Source organism: Stenella coeruleoalba (assembly GCF_951394435.1).
Source record: "Stenella coeruleoalba genome assembly, chromosome: 9".
Classification (NCBI taxonomy): domain Eukaryota; kingdom Metazoa; phylum Chordata; class Mammalia; order Artiodactyla; family Delphinidae; genus Stenella; species Stenella coeruleoalba.
This window is the reverse complement of record NC_137155.1, coordinates 56,085,846-56,112,566: the sequence shown is the minus strand read 5'-3', so window position 1 is coordinate 56,112,566 and position 26,721 is coordinate 56,085,846. Positions and strand designations below refer to the sequence as shown.

Below are 26,721 nucleotides of genomic sequence, written 5' to 3'. Positions count from 1 at the left end.
GGAGGTGCTACACATATTTTCTAAGGTGAAAAAATTCTGCTTCTTTATTGGAATATTCCTGCTTCATCCTGACAATCAGATTTTTTCATAAACTTGGAATGACCTTTATAAGGTTCTATTGGCTCCTCTTTCCCTCCTCAGTTTTCACTTCAATATTAGGAGCTTCACAGGCTTGAAGTATTGAGACACTAGTACAGTTCGCTAGTTATGTGTGATTTATTCAAAACTATCTTGTTAGATTAGAAACTTAAGATTTCAAGTCAATTGATGACACGTCTAGACTTAAATGTAGTCTACTTTGAGACAGCTTCCTATAATTGGTTTTTCAAAGGATATGAAGGCCTTAAAAATGGATCATTCTTTCTAATTGTTTTTTCTCTTCTTTCAACTTTTAGTGACAAGTATTTGGGTCCTATAACCCACATGTTTAAGCTTGCAGTCATTTCTCTCCTCATACATACGTATTATTGTACTAGATAAAAACAACTATTACCTTTTTATTGTTTATCTAACATTAGATCATTCCTTCCTTCCTTCTTCAATCATTGTTTGATCAGTTCTTATTGAGCACCAAGATACAGTCTAATTACCTTGCTAGATCATAAGCACATACGAATTTTGGAAACTAATTGCGAGTGATGTAATTTTGTTCTTCCCTATGCTTCCCCAGAAAGGAGCCAAACTCCACAATCACAACATAGCTCCAGAAATATCAGCTCTACAACTACCATGAGGTTACCTAATCTTGGTAAATGGCCATGAAAAAATTTTAGCGTGATGTCTTACCAGTCAGGGACTAACAACTAGCATTACTTTCATCTGGTGCTCATGGCCCCCAGTTGGGCACTTTTGGATCTCCTGGTCTTCACTGGTATAGAAATACCTAAGCATCCTACCACCCGATGATGTATATGACGTGCTCTGCCAGTTGCTCTACCTCATACTGGTTGAGGGACACACTCCTTCACAATTACCATTCTTCCAAAACAATCTTTACCTGTTATCTTGAATCTGGGAGTGGATCACTGATAAAAGACTGCTGTCTGAACAGGGATTGCTTGTCTCCAAAGTCCTGATAATGATTTGGGATTGGCACCTGCTCACCCAGGCAGTAAAAATTTCTCTCTTCATGTCTCAACAACCTTGTACTGCTGTTTGATTTCTGAGAAAATTTAAAATTTACTCTCAGTGCCCAGGCCTCACTCCATGCCAAAGAAAGCATCAAATTGGGATCAGTCAGGAGTCTCCCTTGGAAGTCATTGCCACGGATTCCACACATAAGATGATCTCACAGGAAGCTATTTTGGAAATCCCCAGTATCAACGTGTGGGGCAGAGGCTTTGACTCTGTGAGGTTTCAGCAAAGCCTCTCTGATCTCTTGCTTGCATTTGTAGAATTCAAGACTCTGAACAGTGCCCAATAGGACTGGCAAAACATCCTTCTTCAATAATTCAATAATTTCACCAAACTCCCATATCTTAGACGAGTCACTGGTCACAAGAGTTGTTATCATGCCATGTGTTTGGTCCCATGGGCAGTCTGCTTGTGTTTATTTTATTTGCTTCTAGATAGCCTCCAATACAACTTGGAAAACCCTGAGCCTAAAAATTGGGGGAATTACGCAAAGTTCATCTGGAAGTCAGCACAGACTTTAAGCAAGTCCCTCGTTCTTTGGGGCAAGATGGGCTGGGTAATAATTCTCAAGGTGTCAGCTCGGAGGAAGGTCTCTAATCAATAGGCCACAGCGTTCTTTCTGTCCTTAGACATTGTCTCAATCAAAATGCTTCCCTCTGCCACAGACAAGGACATGGATGGCATGCTTATCAAATCCGATGAAATTCATGCAGCATACGAATCCCAAGAAACAGGACACTTGACATCCAATTCTGCAATACACTTCAGAGAAACATTTTAAGCAGTGTCTGTTCAATTTTCAGTGAAGATAGGATTTAGTGGCATATAAAGAGTAATTATCAAAAGACTTATACTGCCTGCTATTGGTTTGTTTTCTTCTTCATTCTCATTAGTAACCCTTTTTTGGGGTGGGGGCAAAACTGTATGCAGACTTTGAGATCATGGTACATGTCCATGGTAGTTAGTTCCAGCAAATTACAGCCAGCCATTTACTACCATCTTAAAGGAACACCCCAAGATATCACACACAGAAGATAAAGTCTTTGCAGGCAAGTTCAAGTCCTATAGCTCAAAGGCCACTGGATTTTAGAGCTGATAAAAATATTAGAAATTATCTAGGCTCATATTACAAATGAGGCACTTTAAAGCTACAGGATTCTCAGGACTTCCAAATGCCCCACTACAATTCAGAGATAAAGCCTGAATGAGAAGCCCACTCCCTCTCTATATGTCATTCCCTTGATGCTCCAGGATGCCTGACTCAATGCTTCCTTGTAAGTAGGTGGTGCCTCCCCTTCAGATCCCCTTCTTCCCAACACACTCCCTGTGAGCCATTCACACCAGCATTCCTACAAAGCTTCATCCCTTTATTGTGGCTGCCTCTGTCTAGAAGTCCATCCTTGTTGGTCTCTTCCAGGATCCAGCTCAAATATCAGATTTCGGGGAAACTATTTACTCCACCACAGTTAGTTGCTCATGTTCACTTTGTTTATACTATGTGAATTTTCAGACTGGTTTACATCCCACTGTCTCTTCCACTGTGAGCTGCTGGGAGCAAGGATAAAATGTCAGCCATCTTGAAAATCCAACTTCAGGTAGAACCAGGTATATGGGGACAATAAATGGCCAAATTAAAACAAGCAAATCGACAACAACAGCGATTTAAAAAAAATTTAGGCCCGGCCCCATTCCATAATTTTGTTGAAGCCATAGAGATTAAAAAGACAACAGTTTTGCTCTCAAGGGGCTTACAATACAATGGAGAATTCACTTATAACTTCTCAACAAATATCTGCTGAATGATGAATTAACGTGATCTAATTCCAATTCTCCCATGTTGATAAGCTATTACCAAAATTCAACCGATCTCAGTGTGTTTTGTGGAGCCATCGTTTTTTATCTTGATTAACGAGACTTCCTACCTGTGGTCCTGATTTCCTCACTTCATTGCATTTATCACAGCCCCCAGTGCTGGGCTCTCACCATAAAGCTGTACAGAGAACACCATGGGAAAATTCATTCACACACATTAGAAGTGTCTCCCATGAAAAAACTATGCGTTGACCTGGAGTGGGGAAATAGGCACACATACTGCTAGTTGCAGTATAAAGCAGTACAATCATTCTGGTTATCGACTTGGCGATATTTATCACCATTTTAAATGTACATCTCTTAGTCCCAGCATTTCCGCTGCTAAAAATTTATCCCGTGAACATGTGTGCACAAATCTGCAAATGTATAAGGATATTCACTGCAGTGATGGTTGAAGTAGCATAAATTTTTTAATTGTTACATCCATATCCTGGAATTCCATGCAATCATTACAAAGGATGCAACAGATCTAAATGCACTGAGAAGGAGAGATGTTCAATATATTATTAGTTCAAAACAAGGCACTGGAAAGTTAAGGTTTGGTAATACCCCACTTGTGTAAACAAAGAATAGATATACTTATTCGTATATGTATAAAAATTACTAAAAATATACAAAAAATATTAACAGAGATTGTAACAGTGGATGGTATAGAAGAAAGAAAGGGACAGGAGGACAATTTTTTTATTTGATACACTTCTGCAGTGTTTGAATTATTTTTCTATTGAATATATTTTATGATTTCTTCCATCGTCTTATCACCTCCTTGTTTTATCTATTTCAGTTTAAACAACTAGGTTTTCTCAAGACTAGGTTATTTATTCCATATTAACCCTCTCAAACTCATACACATCTTCCAAACTTATTCTCTCTAAACCACTTTTTCTGCTTTAAATATGACCTTTCCAAGATCTTTAGCTTATGATTAACCAGATGAAACCATCAGTACATGGACCCCCAATCCAGGTACCGAATTACAGAAAGTACTTTTGGAAAAAAAAATGCTAACTCAATTGAGTCAGTTAAAACATCCGCAAACATTAGCAATGCCACAGTGTCATGACGCAGGAGGTCGAAGGTCCATGCACCCCACACAGGGAGTCACAGCAGGGCTTAACTGGGGCAGTTCTGGTTCTGCCATTAGGACCACGCACACTCCAATCTCAGTGAAAGTACATAACACACCGCAATTATCCCCGGATCATCGGCATGGTAGACCCAAACAACTCCAGTCTACCATGTCAATGTATATTCCAGGAGTCTTTAATGCACGGATCATTGGCAAGCTGAGCCATAAGAGCCCTGTAGGAGCCGTGGCCGTGTGTGGAGTCGATGCACACTGAGGGACTCCCCCAGGCCCCAATCACTGGCAGCGCATCGTGTCAATGCATACTTCGGGAGCCCTGTGTGTGCTGAGGAACAACGTACACCAAAAATACTTACGAAATAGTTGTTACAGTGCATACACAGTATTCACTCTTCTAAATGGAATGTCAGCAAATTTAGTGTGCAACAAATAACTCCTAAAAGGCACAAAGCACTCCTAGAGGCCCAACTTTGCACACAGATGGTTAGTCCAGGGAATCACGGTTAGTCCAGGGAATCATGGCAAGACTGTGGCGAGAGCGTGGGTCTCTCTTTACAGTGAACAAAGGGAAAGGAACAGCCAGTTCATGCAACCTAAGCCACTGCTTCTACTCTTGTGTTGTCAAGGTTTTCAATAATCTGATTACTTCCTAATTATCTGCCTGGGCATTTGATGCTTAAGATCTAAGAACCTTCTCTCTCTCCATGCCCTGTTCCAAAGAACCTGCAGAGTAAGGTGAGAGGGTTAGAGGGAAGGGTCTTGGGTCTTAATTAAGCCTCTAAACCAGCACTGTCCAATAGAAATATAATGTGAGCCACGTATGTCATTTTAAATGTTCTTTGTGGCCACATTTTTAAAAGGTATAAAGAAACAGACAATAGATTTTTAATAATATATCTTATTTCACCCAATAGATCCAAAACATTATCATTTCAATAACCCATCAATATTTTAAAATGGTTAATGAGACAGTTTACATTCTTTTTTCCAGTCTTCGCAATCCAGCCTGTATTTCACACTTACAGCACATCTCCATTTGGATCAGCCAAATTTCAAGTGCTCAAGAGCCACACGTGTCCAGTGGCTGCCCCAGGGGACCGCACAGCTGCAGAGGCCTAGGGAAACGAATCCCAGCACCTTAAACATTCACTGTGCCCCGTCAACTACCTGTCTCAAAGCAGGTGTGTGTCTAGCTTGCCGTCTCATCTCCTGACAGCGCTGCACCTGCCGAACCGCCTTTCCTCAGCCGCCTCAGCGGGTAGGTCTGTTTGGGGCTTTGTAATCCTAAAAAGGACCACAAATAAGCCTTCAGAAAGGGAAGAGAACTTTAGGCCAAAGTGATACTGTCAGTGTCAAGTCCTCTTTCTTGGAGATGGAGCTGAAGAGGAGAGCGAGGGGCTGCTGGGGGGAGGGAAAAGGAGCGGGGACGGCGCCCAGTGTGAGGGTGACGGCCTCCCTGCCACTAATCCCCCCAAACGTGCCGTCAGCCGGGCTTGCGGGGTCACGGGGGTCAGCCCAGGTGGGGTGGCTGGGGTCTGAGGCTGAGTCTTCCCAGGGGCCCAAAGGGGTCGGGGGTGCAAGGAGAGTGAGAAGACAGGGAGAGCGGGAGCGGGCGCGGGTGCTTGCCGACCCACAGACAAAGCCGGCGGCTGGCAGGGGAGACGCGGCGCCGCGCTCATCCGGGTACTCGCCGGACGCAGGGGGCGGGGGAAGGGCGAAGGCCGGGGCCCGGCAGGCCTATTTGAATATAAGGCTCTGCCACGCTCGGGGCGCTGCTGACAACTTCATTACCTCCGCGGATAAAAATGACTGCGGGCGAACGCAAACGGCGCATCCGTCTCGCCGCCTGCCTCAGCTGCAGCCGGCGTCAGGCGGGGCCCCGCGCAGCACCGCCTCCTCCGCACACCCCGTGCAGCGCTCCCCTTCCCACAGGGCACCGCGCAGTGCCGCCCCCTCTCCGCGCCGCCGCAGCGTCGCCGCCGCCCCGCCGGCCAGCCCGGCTAGGGACGCCACGGGGTGTGGGCGACTGGGAATTGCTAATCTACTAAGATTTGCTCGTGAATGTTAAGAAAATGCCCTGCCTCTTAACTGTCATCGAATTAACGTATGGAAATGCCAGAAAAAGAGAGTACTCTGTGCGTAGGATTCCTAATCTTGAACCCTGATAGAAGAGGTTGGACCCCACAGGTTCCCGACCACCACTCCCCTGGTGATTAAGTTGGACGAAAGCATCCCCAGCACCCCATCTTCACCCACTGAGCAAGCAGGTGAGGGGGTGTGCTACTCCCTGTTCTTCAGACCTTAGGGTCCTGCCGCCACCAGGACGTTGCTGCGTCACCGTACAGAACCCCTTCCCAAACCCCCAGCCTAGTTGAGCAGTCCATATGGGAATGGGGGCAAGTCGTGTGCAGAAGGAAAAGCTGTTTCCAGAGCCTCTCTCCTTCCTTTGGCATAGAGAAAAAGGGGAGGACCGACTCCTGGCAAGAAGTCACCTCCTGCCTTGCGACAGACAGCTGCGGTTATTCCGTGTGGACTCCTTGTGAACTTCTGGGAAGCAGGAGCGAGGTCATTTTTATTAATAATAAAAATAGCAGCAATAACAATAATAATAAACATCTACTGAAGGTTTATTATGCACAAAACATTATGCCCACTGCTTTACCGAGATTATTTTATTTTTGCCACAATGACCCTAGTTCTCTCCTGGAAACTGGGGTTTAGCCAAGCCTTGCAAGGAGCCCAGGGTAACCCAGCTAGGAAGGCGTGGAGCACAGGTGAGAAAGCAGGCCTCCCTCCCTCCAGAGCCTGTGCTCTCAACCACTCCGCAATTTTCTGGGCTTTTCTTACAGCTCAGGCTGCTGTCCCATGCCCTCTTCCTTCTCCCCTACGTCCCCCAGCCCCCCAAGCCATTCATCCCTTGCGACTGAAGGGTGAATCCTAAATAGTATAAATCAATCAGATCATCCCCTTCTTTTGTCCAGGGCTTGGTACAGAAAAAAGCACGTGACCAGTCCTGGCCAACGCCAGGTAGGGGTGACATCTGTGGGGGGGTTCTGGGAAATGCTTCCTTGCCACATGGTATCTTAGCCCTGTGCCTATTTGGGCGGTGTCCACTACCTGGTAACCAGCAGCAAAGGTACTCTACGGAGACAGATTTGCAAGATTTAGTACGATTCATGCGAGGGCTAAAGTTTAGGAAAGTGGCTTTCTAGTCCCATCTCTACCAGCAGTGAAATCATGCTGCTTCATGATTATTCAGGACTATATTTAAGGTTGATTCCTTTTTGGAACAAGAGAAAATGTAAAGAAGTTAACAAATGAAAACTTGAGAAATTTCGTCATGTCTGTTCCCCACTCTGTTTCCGTTTCTTCATCAGTAAAATGACTGAAGAGCTTCTGCTCCTGGGCAAAGGGAACCTCACAATTCCAACTTCTTTTACTGGGCACCAACCTCATTCAGTCTCAAGGCTCTAAGCAGCTTTTCCTCGACTCCCTTTTCCGTCAAGACATCTCTTTGCCTACACAGGCAAGGCATCCCTTCCCTCCCAGGGCCTCAGACCCTCTAACTGTCCTGCATGCGCACATCCAGTTGTCTGAACTTAACTGCCTTTGAAATGTTGTTTACTGGCCTTCAAGTAGTCTCTCTGGAGAACTTGCGTCTGGTTTTGAACGTTTGGAAAACAATGGCTACTTAACCAGTCACTTACTTGTTTCCCTTGGCAATTGCTTTAAAACATAGAATCCAAATTAGAATGGAAAATTGATTTTTATTGTTTCATTAAAGTCATGCACACTTATTAAAATATGCCAAAAAACCTATGTAAAATATTAATATATACTATATGCTTTAACAATTCATCCAGAATCAATAAGTGATGACCAGCTCAAACATCTCTAATGTTTCCCACCACCAAGGAAAGGAAACCCAAACTCCTTAGCAAGACATTCAGGACAACCCACAATCTGTACCTAACCAGCTCCAGCCTTATCTGTCTACCGTTATATACCCCCAAATCATACTGTTGCACTTCCTCTCCCATGACATACAGTTCAGCAGGTTGGGGGCCCACATTGTCTAGAATGCCCTTGAAGCTCACCTCCAACTTTTCCAAGTCCAGATTAAATACCACCTTTTGCAAGAAGCCTTTCCCATTCCTCACATTTAGCGACACAAAATATTGAGTTGTCTAGGATTTGTTCTCAGTAATATTTGGCATATGTTTTGTGTTTATTGACACCCAGTATTCTAGAAATAATGCACATGTCCAAATAGCAGAGGACTTAAATATTATTAGGCAAACAAGTAAAACGGGTTATAAATATTATCAGCAGAATGTATATACAGCTCACTCCCAGCTTAAGGGTGAGCTGTTCTCTTAAAGGCGATAAAATAAAGCTTCTTTCACCTCTCGTTTTTGACGAAATAACTTTGATATAAATAAAATAGGAAACCTGTCTCTACTAGCTTAAACAACAAGGAAAACGTAATATCTCCTGTAGGAAGTCTCAGGTAGCAGGTGCTGAGGTTGATTAATTCATGTTTAATGTTGTCAAGGACCCAGGTTCTTCTCATCTTTCCACTCCTCCATCCTCAGCTTATTGACCTTGTCCTTAGCTAGTTCTCCTCAGGGTCTCAAAATGGCTGCCATAGTTCCAGGCATCACTTGAAGAAATGGTAAAGTCCAGCCAAGAAAGTGGGCCTAGTCTTACTTTAAATTTCTTCTTAAGAGTGGGGAAGTTGGGAGCAGAGCGGTGGCAGGAGTGGGAGCAGCCAGGAGCCTAGGTCGGGCAGAGGATGAGGGCAAGTGCAGGGCTCAGTGCTGCCCCAGCTCCCGCACCACACTCCTGCCCACCCTGCGGCACGCAGCAGGCAGAGTCCACGAGAGTTTGCCCCTGAGCTCAGGGAAGTTTCCCACAGAAGCTCCACTCCCACGAAAGCAGTACCTGCCGGTGCCCTCCACTCCCCTGGCCACTGGCGAGAAGGTATTGTGGAGAGGGACCTTCAAGATGGTGAAAGAGTAAGACGTGGAGGTCACCTTCCTTCCCACAAATACATCAAAAATACATCTACGTGTGGAACAACTCCTACAGAACACCTACTGAAGGCTGGCAGAAGACCTCAGACTTCCCAAAAGACACTCTCAGGCGACCTACACACAGTGGAAGGGGGGGGGTTTAGCAAATCCTAAGCTGAACCCCAGGAGCTGTGCGAACAAAGAAGAGAAAGGGAAATCTCTCCCAGCAGCCTCAGGAGCAGCGGATTAAATCTCCACAGTCAACTTGATGTACCCTGAATCTGTGGAATGCCTGAATAGACAATGAATCATCCCAAAATTGAGGTGGTGGACTTTGGGAGCAACTGTAGACTTGGGGTTTGCTTTCTGCATCTAATTTGTTTCTGGTTGTATGTTTATCTTAGTTTAGTATTTAGAGGTTATTATCATTGGTAGATTTGTTTATTGATTTGGTTGCTCTCCTCCTTTATATATATATATATATATATATATATATATATATATATATATATGTTTTCTCCTTTTTCTCTTTTTGTGAGTGTGTATGAATATGCTTTATTGTGTGATTTTGTCTGTATAGCTTTGCTTTTACCATTTGTCCTAGGATTTTCTCTGTCTGGTTTTTTTTTTTTTTTTTTGATAGTTTTTAGTGCTTGTTTTCATTGGTAGATTTGTATTTTGGTTTGGTTGTTCTTTCTTTCCTTTTTTAAATTACTTTTTTATTTTTGATAATATTTTTATTTTAATAGCCTTTTATTTTATTTATTTATTTATTTATTTATTTATTTATTTATTTATTTTCTCCCTTTTCTTCTGAGCCGAGTGGCTGACAGGGTCTTGGTGCTCTGCCGGTGTCTGGCCTGGCCTCTGAGGTGGGAGAGCCGAGTTCAGGACATTAGTCCACCAGAGACCTCCCGGCCCCACATAATATCAAATGGTGAAAGCTCTCCCAGATATCTCCATCTCAACACTAAGACCCAGCTCCACTGAACGACCAGCAAGCTACAGTGCTGGACATCCTATACCAAACAGGTAGCAAGACAGGAACACAAACACACCCATTAGCAGCGAGGCTGCCTAAAATCATAAGGTCACAGACACCCCAAAACACACCACTGGACGCAGTCCTGCCCACCAGAAAGACAAGATCCAGTCTCATCCACCAGAACACAGGAACCAGTCCCCTCCACCAGGAAGGCTACACAACCCACTGAACCAACTTTCCCCACTGGGGCAGACACCAAAAACAACGGGAACCTGCAGCCTGCAAAAAGGGGCCCCCAAACACAGTGAAACAAACTGAGAAGACAGAGAAATACACAGCAAATGAGGAGCAAGGTAAAAACCCACCAGACCAAACAAATAAAGAGGAAATAGAAAGGATACCTGAAAAAGAATTCAGAGTAATGATAGTAAGGATGATCCAAAATCTTGGAAATAGAACGCAGAAAATACAAGAAAGGTTTAACAAGGACCTAGAAGAACTAAAGAGCAAACAAATAATGATGAACAACCCAATAAATGAAATTAAAAATTCTCTAGAAGGAATCAATAGCAGAATAACTGAGGCAGAAGAACAGAAAAGTGACCTGGAAGATAAAATAGTGGAAATAACTACCACAGAGCAGAATAAAGAAAAAAGAATGAAAAGAATTGAGGGCAGTCTCAGAGACCTCTGGGACAACATTAAGCGCACCAACATTCGAATTATAGGGGTCCCAGAAGAACAAGAGAAAAAAAAGGGACTGAGAAAATATTTGTAGAGATTATAGTTGAACACTTCCCTTATATGGGAAAGGAAATAGTCAATCAAGTCCAGAAAGCACAGAGAGTCCCATACAGGGTAAATCCAAGGAGAAACACACCAAGACACATACTAATCAAACTATCAAAAATTAAATACAAAGGGAAAATATTAAAAACAACAAGGGAAGAGCAACAAATAACATACAAGGGAATCCCCATAAGGTTAACAGCTGATCTTTCAATAGAAACTCTGAAAGCCAGAAGGGAGTGGCAGGACATATTTAAAGTGATGAAAGGGAAAAACCTACAACCAAGATTACTCTACCCAGGAAGGATCTCATTCAGATTCAACGGAGAAATTAAAACCTTTACAGACAAGCAAAAGCTAAGAGAATTCAGCACCACCAAACCAGCTTTACAACAAATGCTAAAGGAACTTCTTTAGGCAGGAAACACAAGAGAAGGAGAAGACCTACAATAACAAACCCAAAACAATTAAGAAAATGGTATTAGGAACATGCATATCTATAACTACCTTAAACGTAAATGCATTAAATGCTCCAACCAAAAGACATCAACTGGCTGAATGGATACAAAAACAAGACCCGTATGTATGCTGTCTAAAAGAGACCCAAGTCAGACCTAGGGACACATCAGACTGAAAGTGAGGGTATGGAAAAAGATATTCCATGCAAATGGAAATCAAAAGAAAGCTGGAATAGCAATTCTCATATCAGACAAAATGGACTTTAAAATAAAGACCATTACAAGAGACAAAGAAGGACACTATATAATGATCAAGGAATCAATCCAAGAAGAAGATATAACAATTGTAAATATTTATGCACCCAACATAGGAGCACCTCAACATATAAGGCAAATGCTAACAATCATAAAAGGTGAAATCGACAGTAACACAATAATAGTAGGGTACTTTAAAACCCCACCTTCACCAATGGACAGATCATCCAAAATGAAAGTAAATAAGTAAACACAAACTTTAAATGATACATTAAGCAAGATGGACTTAAATGATATTTATAGGACACTCCAGCCAAACACAACAGAATACACTTTCTTCTCAAGTGCTCATGGAACGTTCTCCAGTATAGATCATATCTTGGGTCACAAATCAAGCCTTGGTAAATTTAAGAAAATTGAAATCATATCAAGTATCTTTTCTGACCACAATGCCATGGGACTAGATATCAATTACAGGAAAAAATCTGTAAAAAATATGAATACATGGAGGCTAAACAATACACTACTAAATAACCAAGAGATCACTGAAGAAATCAAAGAGGAAATCAAAACATACCTAGAAACAAATGACAATGAAAACATGATGACCCAAACCTATGGGATGCAGCAAGAGCAGTTCTAAGAGGGAAGTTTATAGCAATACAATCCTACCGCAAGAACAAGAAACATCTCAGACAAACAACCTAACCTTACACCTAAAGCAATTAGAGAAAGAATAACAAAAAATCCCCAAAGTTAGCCAAAGGAAAGAAATCATAAAGATCAGATCAGAAATAAATGAAAAACAAATGAAGGAAACAATAGCAAAGATCAATAAAACTAAAAGCTGGTTCTTTGAAAAGATAAACAAAATTGATAAACCATTAGCCAGACTCATCAAGAAAAAACGGGAGAAGACTCAAATCAATAGAATTAGAAATGAAAAAGGAGAAGGAACAACCAACACTGCAGAAATACAAAGGATCATGAGAGAATACTACAAGCAACTATACGCCAATAAAATGGACAACCTGGAAGAAATGAACAAATTCTTAGAAAAGCACAACCTTCCGAGACTGAGCCAGGAAGAAATAGAAAATATAAACAGACCAATCACAAACACTGCATTTGATACTGTGATTAAAAATCTTCCAACAAACAAAAGCTCAGGACCAGATGACTTCACAGGCGAATTCTATCAAACATTTAGAGAAGAGCTAACACCTATCCTTATCAAACTCTTCCAAAATATAGCAGAGGGAGGAACACTCCCCAACTCATTCTATGAGGCCACCATCACCCTGATAACAAAACCAGACAATGATGTCACAAAAAAGAAAACTACAGGCCAATATCACTGATGAACAGAGATGCAAAAATCCTTAACAAAATACAAGCAAACAGAATCCAAAAGCACATTAAAGGGATCATACACCATGATCAAGTGGGGTTTATCCCAGGAATGCAAGGATTCTTCAATGTATGCAAATCAAGCAATGTGATACAGCATATTAACAAAGTGAAGGATAAAAACCATATGATCATCTCAATAGATGCAGAGAAAGCTTTCAACAAAATTCAACACTGATTTATGATAAAAATTCTCCAGAAAGTAGGCATGGAGGGAACTTACCTCAACATAATAAAGACCATATATGACAAATCCACAGCCAACATCATTCTCAATGGTGAAAAACTGAAAGCATTTCCATGAAGATCAGGAACAAGACAAGGTTGCCCACTCTCACCACTATTATTCAACATAGTTTTAGAAGTTTTAGCCACAGCAATCAGAGAAGAAAAAGTAATAAAAGGAATCCAAATTGGAAAAGAAAAAGTAAAACTGTCACTGTTTGCAGATGATATGATACTATACACAGAGAATCCTAAAGATGCCACCAGAAAACTACTAGAGCTAATCAATGAATTTGGTAAAGTAACAGGATACAAAATTAATGCACAGAAATCTCTTGCATTCCTATAAACTAATGATGAAAAATCTGAAATAGAAATTAAGGAAACACTCCCATTTACCACTGCAACAAAAGAATAAAATACCTAGGAATAAACCTATCTAAGGAGACAAAAGACCTGTATGCAGAAAACTATAAGACACTGATGAAAGAAATTAAAGATGATACAAACAGATGGAGAGATATACCATGTTCTTGGATTGGAAGAATCAATATTGTGAAAATGACTATACTACCCAAAGCAATCTACAGATTCAATGCAATCCCTATCAAACTACCAATGGCATTTTTCACAGAACTAGAACAAAAAATTTCACAGTTTGTATGGAAACACAAAAGACCCCAAATAGCCAAAGCAATCTTGAGAAAGAAAAATGGAGCTGGAGGAATCAGGCTCCCTGACTTCAGACTATACTACAAAGCTACAGTAATCAAGACAGAATGGTACTGGCACAAAAACAGAAATATAGATCAATGGAACAGGATAGAAAGCCCAGAGGTAAACCCATGCACATATGGTCACTTTATCTTTGATAAAGTAGGCAAGAATATACACTGGAGAAAAGACAGCCTCTTCAATAAGTGGTGCTGGGAAAACTGGACAGCTACATGTAAAAGAATGAAATTAGAACATTCCCTAACACCATACACAAAAATAAACTCAAAATGGATTAAAGACCTAAATGTAAGGCCAGACACTATCAAACTCTTAGAGGACAACATAGGCAGAACACTCTATGACATAAATCACAGCAAGATCCTTTTGGACCCACCACCTAGAGAAATGGAAATGAAAACAAAAATAAACAAATGGAACCTAATGAAACTTAAAAGCTTTTGCACAGCAAAGGAAAATATAAACAAGACGAAAAGACAACCCTCAGAATGGGAGAAAATATTTGCAAATGAAGCTACTGACAAAGGATTAATCTCCAAAATATACAAGCAGCTCATGCAGCTCAATATCAAAAAAACAAAAAACCCAATCCAAAAATGGGCAGAAGACCTAAATAGACATTTCTCCAGAGAAGACATACAGATGGCCAAAAAACACATGAAAGGATTCTCAACATCACTAATCATTAGAGAAATGCAAATCAAAACTATAATGAGATATCACCTCACACCGGTCAGAATGGCCATCATCAAAAAATCTACAAACAATAAATGCTGGAGAGGGTATGGAGAAAAGGGAACCCTCTTGCACTGTTGGTGGGCATGTAAATTGATACAGCCACGACGCAGAACCATACTGAGGTTCCTTTAAAAACTAAAAATAGAACTACCATATGACTCAGCAATCCCACTACTGGGCATATACCCTGAGAAAACCATAATTCAAAAAGAGTCATGTACCACAATGTTCATTGCAGCACTATTTACAGTAGCCAGGACATGGGAACAACCTAAGTGTCCATCAACAGATGAATGGATAAAGAAGATGTGGCACATATATACAATGGAATATATTACACAGCCATAAAAAGAAACGAAATTGAGTTATTTGCAGTGAGGTGGATGGACCTAGAGACTGTCATACAGAGTGAAGTAAGTCAGAAAGAGAAAAGCAAGTACCATATGCTAACACATATATATGGAATCAAAAAAAATGGTTCTGAAGAACCTAGGGGTAGGACAGGAATAAAGATGCAGACATAGAAAATCGACTTGGGGACACGGGGAGGAGGAAGAGTATGCTGGGACGAAGTGAGAGAGTAGCATTGACATATATACACTACCAAATATAAAATAGCTAGTGGGAATCAGCCGCATAGCACAGGGAGATCAGCTCGGTGCTTTTTGACCACCTAGTGGGGTGAGATAGGGAGGGTGGGAGGGAGATGCAAGAGGGAGGGGATATGGGGATATATGTATACATGTAGCTGATTCACTTTATTATACAGCAGAAACTAACACACCATTGTAAAGCAATTATACTCCAATAAAGATGTTATAAAAAAAAAAAAAGAGTGGGGAAGTTATACCAAAAGCCCCCTCGGAAGATCTTTGCTCATATTTCTTTGGCCAGAACTGGGTCACATGCCTATCTCTAAACTTTCACTAGCAAGGGTGATGAGATTATCATCATTGATAATTAATCAAATAAGACAGGCAATAATAAAACGAAAGCTGAATTTTAGTGTGTCTCCCAGCCACCTATTCCTGCATACAAACTATTGCAAAGCATGTTGGCTTAAAAAAATTATCTATCTTTCTCAAGAATCTGTGCTGGGGAGACGGAAGTGATTACCAAGGAAGAAAGGAAGATTATTGGGTTGGTAACTAAAAGTGTCTCTGCAACTTATGACGGTTTATCATCTGAAAGTCAAAGATAGTCATATTTAGATTATTCTTGTATTGGTGTTTTCCACAAAATGTGTTCTAAAAATGGTGTATATTGATTTAGCCAATAGTAAATTGGCTGAATTCAGCTGGTAATTTTCTTAGAGGGTGGTAAAATCATTTTTACTCTTTTGCTTTGCTTTTTTTCCAAAATAACTAGCCGTATAATGGACTCCACATAGGAGTTTTCCTTTTCAATAATAATGCTTGACTGAACTAAGTCATTTTTGCCCTGAATTCTCTAGTTTGCAGACATCTAAGAATTTAGATCAGGAGGATAGCAAATAATTCCTTTGACTTAGCAAATAATTTGATAACTGAATTGCTCACCATCAGAATATTACTCTTTTGAAAATCAGTAAATCACAGAAGCTTTTGAAGATTAAATTATTAAATAACCATCTCCCTCTTTCATCAGGGCAGGTAGGAAAATTGCAACATACATTCTTTGTTTTGTAGTGTCACTTCCTTATCCTAAATAGGCCTTCTAGTTCTCTTTTTTTATAAACTTATTTATTTATTTTTGACTGCATTGGGTCTTCGTTGCCGCGCACCGGCTTTCTCTAGTTGCTGCGAGCGGGGGCTACTCTTCGTTGCATTGCGCAGGCTTCTTATTGCAGTGGCTTCTCTTGTTGCAGAGCACGGGCTCTAGGCGCGCGGGCTTCAGTAGTTGTGGCAGGCAGGCTTCAGTAGTTGTGGCTCATGGGCTCTAGAGCGCAGGCTCAGTAGTTGTGGCGCACGGGCTTAACTGCTTCACGGCATGTGAGATCTTCCCGGACCAGGGCTCAAACCCGTGTCCCCTGCATTGGCAGACGGATTCTTAACCACTGCACCACCAGGGAAGCCCCTAGTTCTCTTTTAACTTTTACATACCTGAGGTTAAAAAAAAGTTTAAGTGGTGGCTATAGTTAGATTCGTATCATTTACTAAAATAATACATGGACTTCCTTTTGTGATTATATCTTCCATCTTCTTATAAATGTATAGCTGCCTCTATAACAATACGTAGTCAGATGATGAATGTTCATATATTAATGCTACCTCTCACCCCTTTTTCCCCAAGAAGCTCATGGCACTGCTTGCACAAAATTGGATGTATTTCAACATCACCTCTGTGAATCGTAGACCATTAAAGCCAGAATTACAGCCCTCTCATTTGATGAATGAAGAAAGAGTCTAAAGAATTTTCTGGAAGTTTCCAGGCTAGTTAGTGGTAGTGTGAGATCTCATTATCTTCTTTCCTGGTTGACTGCCCTTTACACCACATAATACTATTCATGATTAACCTTTAGTACAGAACTAAGTTTAACCAGGTTATCAAGTCAAATTCCTTATTATGGAGTTGGTGGCACCAACTCAGCCTAGTCCCTGCAGGGTCAGGGTTCCCATTATATCCTCAGGGGCAGAGAGCTTGTTGTCTACCTCCAGCCCATCATATCCAGAGATTCCACCTAGCACTACGTACCATCAAGCCCCACTCACAGGTAAGATCTCCTCAAGGTCTTCTCAAATCCCTGTTTTATTACATGTCCCAGCAGCCCAGGCAAAACCAGGGTACAAGAAGCGTACTTGATAAGGTGCTTCTCTCTTCCATGCCAGTTTAGCTAGTGAGGAAAGGGGAAAATGGAAGAATGCAGTTGATGATGCATTGCTCTCCATCTTCTCACCATCACAGTGAATTTTAAGATTAGAATCTGACAGCTCAATCATATAAGTAGGTTTTTCGTTCTCAAATGTTAGTTGAATTTTCCCCCTTAAATAATTATCTGGATTTAGAAACCCTGGGGCCCGTATTTTTCCAATATGGAATTATTCCATTTGCATCATTTATTTAAGCCCACAACTCATTTGTTCAAATCGTATACTTCTAAACAGGAGAAAGGAAAACGCGCTCTAACCATCTAATATCTTTAACAATTAAAGCACAACTAGAGAATGAAGCCTCTTCCTCCGCCTCTTCTTCTTTAAGCAGCAATTGCTAAAATCCACAGTAATGAGGTAGACTGTGCTAAGAATTTTCTTCACTTAACATTTCTCATTATTAATAAATTTTACACTGACAACTAGAAAGTGAACACTTAGGATTTATGCACCTAACCTAATTACATATGCTACATGTACGCATTTCATTATTTACTTGACAGATTCATTCCTTGATATCATAAATAATTGAACAAGAATCAAATATTAACAATCAGATACATGTTAATTCTCCTCAAATCTGTAGAAACAAACTATATTTTTATTTTCAATTCAACAAGCACTGATTAAAATGTCTTCATTAGGCAAATTTCATAAGCAAAGTTCTTGATCTACTTTTCGTACTTTCACTGAAAATTAAACCTGGACCAAATTATTCCAGGATTACTTCATGAAAAAAAAGGAATACAACAGTATTTCTAACAAGCCATTGGATCCATAATCTTTCTCGAGCACTGCTGTATCTTATATACGAAACATTAATCTGTGTGTTTTAAAAGAATTTGAAAAGGAATTTTCAAATATAGCTTTTATTATAAACTAGGAAGCAGCACCATATTGGTTCTTAGTAGTATATTACCAGAGCTTCTTGTCTTATGGGATGATGGGTTTAATCACACAATAATTATATAACTTGTTTAAAGAAAAATGTCTAGGCATTCTAGATAATAGTAGAACTAAATTTATTGCGGCTGAAAATTTACCCTGAGATCAAAGTATAGCTGTTACTTTTTCTGCTTTAATGAGCTAGGTTTAAATTTTTTAATTCATGTATATCAACATCTTCACTGATCAAACTGTTCTCACATTTTATCAGATTTGCTTTGGTAGAGCATACCATACAATTTCATCATTTAAAAAATATTAAAGATTCATAGATAGCCACATTATTCATAATACAAGATTAATGTCAGGCTGACAGGTTTTTGTAAAGATCTGACTCTTTTTTTCGAAGTGCATATACCATATCTGTGTGCAATGTACCTCTGATGTTGCATATTGATTACTCCCTTCTCTTCTCTTCTAATGCTAAAGAGAGAATATTACAGAATGATTGTCAGGGTTAGTGTGTCTCTGACCTACACATGTACTATTAATAATTTATGAGCTGACTTGAAATACAGCACCAAGAAACCAACTGAGGACCACTGCCGCTGCCTGGAATGACATATATTCGGTTTTGACAGCACGTGCACCCGGATTTTGAGGTTCTGTTGTTAAAATACGTAGAGAGACACAAGTACTCTAAGTGCCAGAGCTAAGTGAATGGAAGGAAGCCATGCTTCTTTGTTAGAAATCTCAAGTAGCTACATTTATCTCTTTTCATCCTATCCTTTACATGTCATGAAATTTCCTTTTTAAATTATTTAATCAGATTTCCAAGTGAACTCATGGTGTCTATAAACATTAGAGAATCTACATTCAAGCAATATGGAGGTGTAGAAAGCAAAAGGTCAGGTCTTCTTACTTCCCACATTCCTTCACACTCAGAGTTTGTCTGGTGTGGATCCTTTCAGACTGTGTTCTATGCTCACACAAAGATCGTGGAGGTAGGGATAGAGTTTCCCCTACCCTCAAAAATGGTATCACACTCTACATACTGCGCTGCAATTTGCTTTTTTCACTCAACAATATATCAAAGACATTCCTCATATCAGCACATACATTTGTAGTTCAGTTTTTAAACAACAATATAGTGTTCTATTTTATAGAGGTACCATGGCTCATTTATCCATCCCTCTATTAATAGATTGTTAAGCTGACTCAGATTTTTCACAATTAAAGAACAATGCCACATACACTGAACATACTATGCACTTGCTTAACTATGTCACTAAGACACTGTCCTGGAAGTGGAATTGCGAGGTCAGTAACTGATTGTTTAAATCCCCTTAACCGGTCAGTTAGGCAAGAATAAATATTACCATTTAGGATTTAAATATTATAACATTTCATTAATAGATGTGCTCATAATATTTAAGTGTATTTTTAAAAAACATAACTTTTAAAATTTTAAGAATAGGGAGAAATTTAGGAAAAAGATTATGTAAGGTTTTAGTTACATTAATTTCATATGTGAGTAGCTTTCTGCAAAAGCAGACTAACGCCGAAGTTGTTTCTAATGGTTTAGCAATATGTCATCAAGCCACCTGTCTGTATATACTATTTTTAACATCCATGTCCAAAGCAGCCAGACTTCATTCTAGCAGTGCTACCCATAACTAAGGATGTTTATAGAGATTGACAACTGTTAAACCACTGAATGTTTTTCAAAATATATTCAAAGAACTTTATGTTTGAAAACATGTCATCTAGGAAATCTATTTAAAAACAAGGTTATATTTATTTGAAACCACCACAAGTAAGTATAATTTATACAATTTTCTGCTTTTCACCTAAATTGTTTGAAGCCTTCTACAAACTTCAGTGTAATGGTTACCTAGTGTGTCTGTCAAGTTCTATTATGTGAACTAGAATATGCTTTCAGAAAGATGCCTTGCATCCGATGACAGGCACTTCCTATCTGCTAGGATTCATAAAAATTGGAACATTGATCATTTCATGTAGAGATTTTCCTTAGCAAGAAGATAAAGGGAAACCTTATTATGCTAAATGACTTACTAGTCAAAAGTAGCCAGGACACTGAAACCTAGAAACTAGTTAATGGTTTGTAACAAGTCAGAAATATAAAGATGTTCAACCAAGAAAATGACATCAAGCAGCACCGGCTACAAGAGAAAAGAGCAGCCTGTCAGAATCATGCGAGAAGACTGTGGTGACAGGTAGACAATAAGATGGGATGACACCGGTTCCTCTCACCGGGGGTGTTTTCAACAGCTTTCTCTTGGGAGTTTCCATGCACTTCCTTTGTAGGAAACCTTCCCTCTAAAAATGGCAGCAGACCCCTCGGAGGTCTTGTTAAAATTCTTGTTCTGTGTTATGAAGTGTGTTGTTTAAGGCAGATGGCAGTACGCGAACAGTTCATTCTTTGTTGTATAAAGGAAAGTGGGAACAACAGTCACACCAGTAAGGTAGCTCACGGCTGACATATCCCAGTAATATTGCACAGTAGGCATCGTGAAACAGGAAATGAGTCAAAGGGGAAAATCGGTCCACAATCCCACCCAAGATGGCAGACAGCATGAATCCTAACAGAAATAATATGGTACATAATGAATATTTCATATTCAGATTGGTATCCATTATATCTGCAAACGAATTTCATACACCAGCTGAAACCTCCACATCACCCATTAGGATGAACACTGTTTTTAGTTTTAAGAGAAATTTTCTTTCATTCACTCTCCGCTACAAAACTGCAGCTATAACAGTGTACCTCTACCTACCTCATTATGGACTATAAAGGCTATGCCACGAAAGAATTGAAAGAAAGCAAGGAGCCCAACTATTGCCCAATGACTTCTTTAATACCAGTAATTTTAAGGAATCCATCTATTTTATCTAAAATAATGCATCTCTGTTTTTTACTTAACCCTGTTCTAATGTAAAGTTATATCATTTCCTATATGTCTACTTAAAGGGTTATAATACCACTAAACTATTTCCAATAGGGTAATAGCTGTTAAAACAGTCTTCTAAACTATTTCTCTCTTTTTTTATTTTATTCCCAACATATTTTAAGCTGTATGACAAAATAAACATTTCATAACCTTTTTCAGCTAAATTTTTTTTCTATTAATGTCATTTCAACCAGTGGGAGATCTATATTTTCCATACTGCAGTTCTACATCTAAAATTATTTCTGATATAGATTAGCTGTCCCTTAGTGAACCATGAAATACAAAATCTTAGCCTCTTTAAGCCCGTCTTGTTTGACAGCATGCAAGCATTTACATGAAATATAAAGCAAATATTTGTTCTTTTCATACAAGCTGTCAGCACAAACTTGGGTTGTTTAGAAACCTGTTCGGACAAACAGAATTGGCATTTACTACATGACATATGGTAAAAGGTCAACAGTAGGTAAAATTAAAGATTACTGAAAAAGAAATAAAGAGTTGACCTGCATTTGTGGAACCAAAGTTGATCACATTATGCCATAACTTATATAGTAAATTGACAATTAAAACGTCATTGTTTATTCATTTGATTGTTTAAGAAAATGTGGGGCTTGATTTTAGTTGCTTACTTTACCAGATATTAACTTTTGGTTCACTGCAGGGATAGGTATAAGAAAATTCTTATTACCCTGAAAAGTTCCCAATTAAAGTTGCTTTTCAGCTTTTTTCTCCACGGAACTTTCTAATAGCTAATAGGAATGTATTCTGGAGATTTCTTGATATTACTGCCACCTAATCAGGGCCACTGGGCCACTACCTACAATTGCCCAGCAAATCAGGCTTCTGCTTTAAGGAACTTGTGATTCCTGAGTGTGCAGGAGCAGTGGTTTACCAAAAGATGCAAATTTGCTTTCCTCCGTGCCTCTAGGATTTGCACTATAATGGCTTCCCTGGGGAGTACCTCCATCGTGGAGGCGCATTTCATTTGCTCCTAGACCTGCTCTGTTCTGGAGCCATAAGCATGGAACTTGTCCTGCTTCCTGTGGACAGCGTCCCATCTGCTGAACACACATTTTAATAAGGAAACTCTATTTCCAGGGAAATACCTATTGGTATTAACAAGAAAATAGCATCTCTACAAGATTCTCTGAAAAGAAATTGTGTCAGTGCCACTCATTCTGCTTTCAAAGACAAGTCCCTGTAATTACTTTCTCCCCTTCGTTTCCTTGTCTGGATAAAGCAACAAGATCAAGAGAATCTATCCATTTTCCCCAGATACCTTCCAAAATGTGCATCCACTTTGCAAGCTGGGATCAGAAATTTCATCATCTGTATTTGTATTAGTAATTCACTGCACAAAGAGAACAGGGGGCAGAGGAAGAGAGCAAGCATGCAAGCAAACATCAGACAGACAATTGTATATATGCAAATGCTTGCAAATTTCTGCCAGCATCTCCCTATCTATAACCAAGCAACATGGAAGCCTATTCATCCCTCAGCTTCTTCACTGCCAAATACGGTTGTGGATTTGGAGGAAGATACTCAGGAAACACTGAACTTTCAGCCACTGGGACTAAATCTAACTCAAAACCTATTATATAAAAAGCCAATGCATAAATATAATCAATGATTTTCTAGAAAGACACAAGATATGCAACCTCCTGGCTACAGAGGGCAGAAGAACAAGATGCCCTGCGAGCAGGCAAGGGAAGGGAATGGTTGCAAGCGGCTCTCCAGCCCAACTGACAGAGGACTGAAGGGTTGCCTCCTGGCTTCAGGGTGGTGCATGTGCATAAACAGCCTGGGCAAGAAGCGGCATGGGAAACCAGAAAGAGGCAGGATGCAGAAAATGCCCCAAATTCAGATTCGTAAATACAAAGTGTTCACTTTCAAATGAATATATACATGGTGTTTGAAAATGACAGCAAAAATCATCCTGTATTTTGTTTTGTCTTAAATCAATTATTCCCAAACAATATTGGTAGTAGAAAATGTCATGACTTTCTTTATTCTTATATATTTATTTTACTCACTGCAAATCAGAAATAATGGTAATAACTCATATATACATGCTTTTCACAGAGAGTAATTCCATTCATCCTCAAAATTATGCTTCGAGGTAGGGTCAGTATACCCATTTTACAGGGTAAAGAAACCTGGACGTGGAGGTTGAATCAGCTCCACTGAGAACTGAGAGTGAAAGGGGTGGCCCAAAGAAAACCAAGCGACTTGTGAGAAGAGAAGGGACAGTGGGCAGGTGAAACAATGGATGTTTACTATGTCTACTAGTTGTCCCTCAGCTACCGCCTCTGATTCATTCTGTCTGGCATTATGGTTAGGTGTTTTCATGTGTATCTGCCCTAGGATTGAGAGCCCCTGAGAACTATGTATCTGGACTATGTATTTGTTATCACTGTATCTCCTGGAGGACCCAGGACAATCCTCCGAATATAGTATATAGCCCAGTAAATAGTTCTAGACATTATTGTTTCATTAAACTAGTTTAAACCAGTTCATCTTTTGCTCATTTTAAGCTCTGTGGTGCCTTGTTCTTTTTACTACATGGATATACATAAAATCTCACACACACATACACCTTTTAACACCATCAGAGACAGGATTTCAACAGCAGAAGCAAATATCCTATGTTCATAATTTACACATATATTGACTGTCCTGTAAAATCATTCCCTCAGCTAACTTTACACAGGTGAGAAAAAGCAAGCTTCTGCGGTGCCTTTCTAAATCATTTCATTTTGCTGTTCTGTTTTTGTTCAGCAAATGCTGTATTTGCTGAAAATTCAAGTGTCTACAATTCTGTGTCCTTTCACAAGGTGTTAGTACGCAGTTGTCATCATTTGGATTTTACTGTGGTGTAGAAATGTCCTTACTCTTTCCTTGAGTCATTTAATTTCCATCTCTGGCCTTTCTCAAGGACTCCCCTCAAAGCCTATAACCTCAAGTACGGCCTTCTTTCCTTCTTCCTGGGTTTACAGCTGCCCAGCTAGAGACTCTGCCCAGCCTTGCTTGTAGCTAGACGTGGCCATGTGACTGAGTTCCTACCAAGTGATGTAGCGATGTGTACAACTTCCAGATCATCTGCTTAAAGATGTCTGGGATTTGATTTCAAATAATCCAGCAAAGGAGGACATATCTGGGGGATATAATGGTACAAGTCTGACCATGTGAAGATAACTTGAAGCTGAGTGATGGGCACATGGGGATGTATTATACTACATTATCCCTACCTTTATATGGATATGTTTGGAATTTTCTATTGAAAAATAAATTCAAAGGTGCTTGCGCCAGATGTGTTGTCCCCTTTCCTTCTTACTGGCTGGAAATAGAAATGACTGGAGTGACCTTGGAAAGCACCTGTGGAGGATGGCAGAGCCACCCCACCAGACTGGGTCCCTGACTGACTTCCTGGAGCAGGGCTTACCCACCTGCCTTGGAGACTTACTGAAAGAGAAATTGATTTCTCGTTCATTTGAGCCATTGCATTGTGGGGTCTCTTTGTTACAGCTACAGAGTTCTCTACATAATCCAGCTCCCTATTTACTTACATTCTGTTTCAAAAGTCTCCTTTACTCTAACAGAAAGTAGAATCTCACCTGCTTTCCCCATTCCTTTACTTTTCTCTGGCTCTCTTATAGGTTGGCAGAGTGTTAGAACTCAATCAACCTTTACTATGGTTACATTTTTTGTTCCTCTGGAGATCAGGCAGAACCACAAGCCACACAAACACCTAGATTGCACTAAGACCAACTTAAATTAAATTGCTCACAATCCAACTCACTGTCAAAACCCTTACAAAAGTGTCACTTTTGAGTTTGAAAGTCTACTATTTAATATAGCTATTGACAAACTTTATTCAAAAAAAGAACCCTACATTATTACAGCAAAACTTAGTATAAAATAGTAACGTTGAAAACATTTCAACTAGACAATAAAAGGTTAAGAAAAAATTTCATTTTCTCCACACAAAATATGGTTGTATTCTAAACCACCATTTAGGCTGCATCTGACCCATCAGTGTTTTGTCTCTCCCTCTCCAGGGCTGGCACAGCCCAGCACAGTGCTTTTAGGACTTTTAAATTTCAGTGTGTGTACAGGGAAGATGCTCTCCAGTCCAGAAGAGTTTCTGCCCTTCCCTATGGCCTCACAGCAGCCTCTTCCACACTGACCCTGACCACAGATTGGGCTTAACATGTAGCATGAGGCGTGTGGGTTAAAATAATTTTCTAAAAGGAGTCGTTAATCCTTGTAATAAATTGCCTAAGAAGGTCACAGACTCTTTCTCCAATAGTCCTTAGAAATAAGGTAGATTTTCACACAATGGCTTTTAGGGGAGGTCCTGTAAAGGTCAGAGGGTGAACTTGGTAGGTAAACCAACAAAGAGGAAAGCAAAAATGAGATGCAAACTAATGTTTGTTATTCACTAAAACTAAACAAAATGAGGAGTTTCGGGAAGTTCTCTTTGCAGGGTTAGACTGCAGGTTTCACTTTGCCCACTTTCGCTCACAGGGAAAAAAAATAATCAGCTGTGAGTATAGCTGACCTGTTCCCACCCTCTGCCCCCCAGCACACTCCACACTCCACTCCCAGCCCTCCTGCCCCCACCCTTCAGGAGAATTCTGTCTTTGCCAGATTAGTTCCTGAGCTATGGCTGCACAGGTTGGAATTAGTGTGGGCAGGAATCGAGAGGATTGGGTTTACACCAAGAGCTACTGGGAGAAGTGCAAAGAAGGTTAGAGAAAAGGAGGAGAAAGACAAGAGCCAGTGCGGGCTGGGATCTGGAAGTTTGGAAAGAGGCTACAGTTGTCAGGAGTTTGAAAAACGCTGACAAGGAATGTGAGGTGTACATAGATAGATAGACCTATATCTATCTAGAGATAGAGAGGGAAGAGGCACTGGGGCTTTTAAGAAAGTTTTGGATGTTAATATTAGAATCCTTCAGTATTTTTTAAGGAGAACTTAGTAAAGCTTTAAATTATTTTTCAATTGCTTTTGAAAGCCAGACTGGGTTTCAGCTTTATGGGGTTATATGACATAGCAGCATACCTTTGGAGAACATGCTAGTCTGCCCATATAGCCAAGTATTTCAACTTAATCATCAACCATTTTTTGAATGTCAATCTAGTATGTACACACTGCGCTAGGCACAATGCCTTAGAAACGCGGCGACCAAATGAAAGATTTCACCAAAGTATTTCATCAAATGGTCTCTTTGATCAAAGAAAAGAGGAATCTTGAGCAAAGCATTGATTGACGGCCACGTAGACCTCACAAATGGACAACTACATCAC

At 40.1% G+C, this 26,721-nt stretch overlaps 1 protein-coding gene across 3 annotated transcripts in view; it reads right to left on the bottom strand.

Moving 5' to 3' along the window:
• LOC307191463 (uncharacterized protein) overlaps positions 1–26,721 on the bottom strand; it is a 185,922-nt gene that overhangs the window by 146,253 nt on the left and 12,948 nt on the right. Inside the window, exons 1-2 of one of the 3 annotated variants that reach the window (XM_079931593.1) lie at positions 5,885–5,994; positions 5,261–5,377 (exon numbers count right to left, since the gene is read on the bottom strand). The exons of 1 other annotated variant lie outside the window; for it this stretch is intronic. The gene's annotated coding sequence lies outside the window, so the exon portion shown is untranslated. Of the gene's footprint in view, positions 1–5,260; positions 5,378–5,884; positions 5,995–26,721 lie in introns of those variants that run through there. One more of the 3 variants, XM_079931594.1, reaches the window with a different exon arrangement.